Source organism: Macaca fascicularis, chromosome 1 (assembly GCF_037993035.2).
Source record: "Macaca fascicularis isolate 582-1 chromosome 1, T2T-MFA8v1.1".
NCBI classification, from domain to species: Eukaryota; Metazoa; Chordata; class Mammalia; order Primates; family Cercopithecidae; genus Macaca; species Macaca fascicularis.
In genome coordinates, this window is record NC_088375.1 from 67,647,378 (window position 1) to 67,653,674 (window position 6,297).

The following is a 6,297-nucleotide window of genomic DNA, read 5'->3' on the forward strand; positions in this document are numbered from 1 at the left end:
GCCGGGTGTAGTGGCTCACGCCTGTAATCCCAGCACTTTGGGAGGCCGAGGTGGGCGGATCACGAAGTCAGGAGATCGAGAGCATCTGGCTAACATGGTGAAACCCCATCTCTACTAAAAATACAAAAAATTAGCTGGGAGTGGTGACAGGCGCCTGTAGTCCCAGCTACTCGGGAGGCTGAGGCAGGAGAATGGTGTGAACCCAGGAGGCGAAGCTTGCAGTGAACCGAGATCCGGCCACTTCGCTCCAGCCTGGGCAACAGAGTGAGACTCCGTCTCAAAAAACAAACAAACAAAAAAAAGAGCTGTGAAGAGCTGGACCCTTGGGTTCACTCGTGTGATTCCATCATATTATAACCATATTTGCATAGTGACCAGCATGGAGAGTGTGGATTTCACGGATGTTTCTGGTAAACTGAATTCATTACAGTCTCAAAATATGATAATTATACCAGGAGAGACTTGAGATTCCGGTTTCAATAAATGCTGAGAAGTAGGAGGAAGCACTTGGTAAACATATGAAAACGTCTTCAAAGTCGCCCCAGCTGGAATGCAGTGGCACAATCTCAGCTCACTGCAACCTCCACCTCCCAGGTTCAAGCGATTTTCGTGCCTCAGCCTCCCAAGTAGCTCAGATTACAGGCGCATGCCACCATGCCCGGCTAATTTTTGTATTTTTAGTAGAGATGAGGTTTCGTCATATTAGCCAGGCTGGTCTTGAACTCTTGATCTCAATTAATCCACCCACCTTGGCCTCCCAAAGTGCTGGGATTACAGGCATGAGCCACAGCGCCCAGCTGAAAAAGTCTCCAAAGTCGTGGTGGGCAGCATCCAAAGCAAACTAATTGCTCAGGTAAGGCATCAGAAGGGAAGATTTAATAGCCTTGACACCCACACCAGACATCCTTGTGATTGCTCTAAACTCCAAATCTGATCACATAACTTCCTTGCTTGAAATCCCTTATCAGCTCCTCACATTTTATGGGATTGGATGTCAACTTCTCCATAAGGCATCCAAGGCCTTTCATGGACTGGCTCCTCACCTGCCAGGTCTCTAACCCCTCCTGTCCTGCCCATCCACCTCAGTGACGTGGACCACTTGCAGTTATCCAAACACGTCTCTACACTTTTGTTCATGCTATTGCCTCTACCTGGAATTCTCTCTTCCTATGTATTCACCCAGGAAATCCTGACTCGGTCCATCCTCTGTGCAGCTCCCCACAAACTTTTCCCTCTTCTCCATGGCAGAATGAGTTTCTTTATCTTCTGGGTTCCTTTGAACCTTTTGTACATCTTTTAGCCCATGGTAATGTTATTCTTTGTTAATTGCTTTGTCTCCCAACTAGACTCTGAGATCTTCAAGGGAAAAGTCTGATGATTGAGTTTTTGAAATCCTTGATGCCCAGTGTTGTTATTCCTGGAACACAGTAACAGTTTAGAAAATGTTTGATAAAATGAATGAATGAACAGCTAAGCCCTTGCCGGAACAAACGAAAAATAGTATCTAGTTATACCAACATTCCATTAGGGGAGCAATGCAAAAGTTGATGCCCTCTAACAGCATTTAAGGCTTGTTCTCAACTAAAGTAATAGGATAAAATATTTTCCATTTTAAACTAGACCTAATGTAAATCAATCCCTGATACACCTGATGAAACATATTTATAAAAGTTCACGATATTCCAGGTTCTGAGTTTCACAGTGGATACTTCTTATCGGTACAGATGAATGGAAAGGGCAGGGGCCATATGTACTAATATTTTGTATTTTTATGTTATGTAGCGTGCATCACAAAGCTTTGCTCTTCACAGACATAATCTCATTTCTAAAGTCTGCTCCACCTAGAAAGCTTATTGCTCCACATATAATAAACGCTGTGGAATCCGATGACTACACAGCTTCCTAATTTCCTATTGTTCTAGATCCATCATATCCTGTCTTGAACGCACGCACTTGCTGTTGATGAGGTCAGGAGACACAACTCATACGGCCTCATATCCATAATTCTGATCAATTTTGAGTTCAATACTAGTGTTCAATGAATGTGTCTGGCTGACACATTCTCAGCCTGAGACCAGCATCCCCCGACCTGGGTAAACATGTCCTTGCAGATTCCTTAGCATCCAGCATTGTTCAGTTCAGCATTCAGCACAGTGAATTGTAATGGTCTGTGTACTTACCTACACCCAGACAAGACTGTGAACTCCCTGAGGAGACTGGCATGATCTTATTCTTTCTCCTAGCCTCAGCTGCCAGCATGGTACCTGGCACGTACGTGTTAGGTAAATATTTTTTTAAACAAATAAGTGAGCTAATTCCATAATTTTATAAGGCTAGTGAGAGACTGATTTCTGCCAGCACTCTCGGGAAGAGGCTGGATTGCTTTGGGTCTGTACACAGACATACGTGTATATATGTTGTAGAAGAGCTGGTCTTGTATGTAGGAAACTGTCTAATTTAAGGCTACTAGGAAAACACACACACACAGACACACACACACACACACACACACACTCTTTCGTTAGAATCTTCCCAAATCAGAAGCTGAGGTGTCTGACTTTCACAATTAGAGAGTCATACCTTTGGATATACATGGCTTCCTCTCAACATATCTTGAAACTATGTGACCTTGTTATCACAAAAAAATCAAATCTCAGACATCCCCAGCATCTGAGATGTATCCTCAAGCAGTGCTCCCCCTAGCTCTGTTGAGAATCTCAGACAGACCTCTGCTTACTCTCTGTATTTTGCATTAGAAAGTGACTAACTTGTGTCTTTAAAAATATATAGCTATATGTCAAGTAAGTACTTTCAAATTATATATATCATAATATTTACAAACAATTAAAACATATCAATTTGTAGAACTCCATGAATTCAAAATGATACTAAAAATAAAAACCAAAACGTAATTGGCCACCATTAAATCTAGTGATCAACTTCTTATATTGAAATTGGCAAATGAAGGCAAAGAATCAAGCATTTATTCTTTCCTATATAAACTGTACCACTGGGTAACCAAAATGTAATTAAGGTCGAAATTTATCTTCACAACAAGAATTCAGCAAGTAAGTAAAGAATAAATGACAGAATCAGAGTATCACTCCCTGAAACAGAATTATAACATATTCATGAATTAATGAATTTACACATTGAGCATCAATGTCTGGTAACATCACAGAAAGAAAGGCAACCAGACATCATATGCCTTCTGATGGAAGTATAAAATACCAAGTATAACAAAGTCTGATCAAACTACTGGGAAAACACAAACACACAGACACACACACACACACACACTCCTTCGTTAGAATCTTCCCAAATCAGAAGCTGAGGTGTCTGACTTTCACCATTAGAGAGTCATACCTTTGGATATACATGGCTTGATCCAACAATCAATTCATAAGAAATATAGAGAAGAGCATAACAGCATAACATGTTAAACGACATGTTAAACCAACAATTTTTTTTTTTTTTTTTTTTTTTTTTTTTTGGAGATGGAGTCTCGCTTTGTCGCCCAGGCTGGAGTGCGGTAGTGCTATCTCGGCTCACTGCAAGCTCCGCCTCCTGGGTTCACACCATTCTCCTGCCTCAGCCTCCCGAGTAGCTGGAACTACAGGCGCCCGCCACCATGCCTAGCTAATTTTTGTATTTTTAGTAGAGGTGGGGTTTCAGTGTGTTAGCCATATGGTCTCAATCTCCTGACCTTGTGATCCACCCACCTCAGCCTCCCAATAAAGTATTTTTAAAAGACAACATTTATGAGACAATCAAAAATTTGAACACTGGCAGTATATATGATTATATTAAATAGTTATCACTTTTTATTTTTTAGGTTGGATAATGCCATTGAGGTTACATTAAAAAAAAATCCTTAAATTTTAGAAATGCACACTAAAATATTTACAGATGAAATAATATGACGTTTGGAATTTGCTTCAAAAATAATGCAGAGTAGGGACAGAGCAGTGGGACAAGATGGTCTTGAGTTGATAGTTGTTGAAACTGAGCAACAGGTATATGGGAGTTCATTCTCCCATTTTGTCTACTTTTGCATACACTTAAAATGTGCCATATAAAACATTTTTTTCTTTTAAATTATTAACTGATTCCGAAACATTCCTGTATTCTTGTCCTAAGGGATAGCTATCCCTCTCCCACTCCTTGAGATCATTATCCTAGAGAATCTTCTGGAAATTGCAAATATCCCAAGGAAAGTAACTTGTTAATTCATTAACAGCTATCTGTATACTAATATAGAGGGTTATTTCCTAGACCACCTTTAACACTGAAAATACGGAGTTCCTGTGAGTAGAGGTAAAATAAAACTTTGGGGGAGGGAAACAGAAGGGCAGAGGGAGGGAAGATGAAAGAAGAAGAATAAATTTTGTCTTCATTACAGTTTTCCAAAGGCCATCATTTGTTGGCATATACAGCTTCTTTGTGCGGGTTTTAGTAAAAGAACTTTCACGGGGGGTGGGGAGTAGGGGGAGAGAAATGCTTACATTCTTGGCTCTTAGGTTAAATTTTCACAAAGGATCCCTTTTTATGTTGTCAAAGGGTAATATAAATATTTTTAGGACAAAAAGGGCTTCTTTTTGCATTACCCAGTGATCCAATGATGAGACTGCTTGGGTGGGGCTAGGGTAAATTTTTGCCTGAACCTGAGAACCGTCTAGACCTGTACACAAGACCACAAGGGTGTGGAAACCAGGAGATTAAGAGTCACTTCAACTGCTGGAGAATATAGCTTTCATAGAAGATCTCTGGAAGAACACCAAGAAAGTGGCTGCCTCTGGGGAGGGAAACTGGGGCACTTGGGATATATTGGGAGGGGGAAAAAGGATGGCTCTTTATTGTTACAGCCAAGTTATACTGTGGTCAGCACCTTAAAATATGTGACGACATCTTGTAAACAGGCTTTTGTTGACCTAAGTGACTGTACCTTTTATCTGGAAATTAGATAGAAGACAAATGGCTATTTATGGGTTCCTTGGCTGTCCCAGCTGCTGGGCACCACCCACTCTGTTTGCATGTGTTCCTCATATTCTCTGGCCCTGCCCTCCCTTCCGCACCCCAGCCTCTCCGAATCTAATTAAGAATAGTAGATGGTCACTAGAACTGACAAGAATCACATTCTAATAGTTTTATTACAACTTATATGGTGTGACATAGTATCAGGGAAAATCCAAATTTCCCACAGTAGCACTCCAATAGCAGAGCTGTTGGATGCTCCTGTTTTACCTTAAATATTCAAGTGAATTCTGCGGCTTATGATTTAAGCACTCCGTTTCTATAGAACATGGTATCATAAGTTACTATTAGGAAAAGGGTCGCACCATCTTTATCCTGTGGTCTCAAGCAGCCCTGCACACTTTGCAGATCCCTAGAATACTGAGTCTACTTCTATATTTTTGCTTTTTCCTGTTTATTTAGGTGTTATTTACATACATTAAAATTCACTCACTTTAACTGTACAGTTTAACTTTTCTTATTGTATACAAGGCGTAACTACCAGCATGATCAAAATGTAAGATGGTTCCTTTACCTTCAAAGGCTTTTCCATCCCCTTTTGTCCGAGTTCAGTTATGAGACACTGGATTGGGTTTCACAGCCTTTTCTAGCATTGATTGGGGTGATTTCAGCAAAGTCGCTTTACCTCTCTAGCTGTGTTTCTGCCGCTGTTAAATGAGGAATGCTGGAACAGATTTGTTTCCAGGGACTCTTCCAATACTTGCAGAAAACGCGAGAGTAGGGTGAGTGTGGGAATCACACACTTGTGGGCCCCATGATTGATACTAATGGGTAAAAGCATGTGGTTGTATCAATATAAGGTTCTTCTCTCGCTAGCGTGTTATTATTTATTTTATTTATTTATTTTTTGAGAAGGAGTCTCGCTCTTGTCGCCCAGGCTGGAGTAGGCTGGAGTGCAGTGGCGTGATCTCGGTTCATTGCAACCTCCGCCTCGGGTTCAAGCAATTCTCCTGCCTCGCCTCCTGAGTAGCTGGGATTACATGCACCCGCTACCACATCCGGCTAATTTTTGTACATTTAGTAGAAACGGGGTTTCACCATGTTTGGACATGCTGGTCTCCAACTCCTGACCTCAGGTGATCCACTCGCCTCAGCCTCCCAAAGTGCTGAGATTACAGGCTTGAGCCACCGCGCCCGGCCGTTAGCGTGTTATCTTGTCTAAGCATCAGTTTCCTCATCTGCAACACCAGGCTTATTAACAAGACCTATCTGTACACTGTTGTGGTGATGAAGTGAGATGTTCATGCACCTTTAAATGTGGAT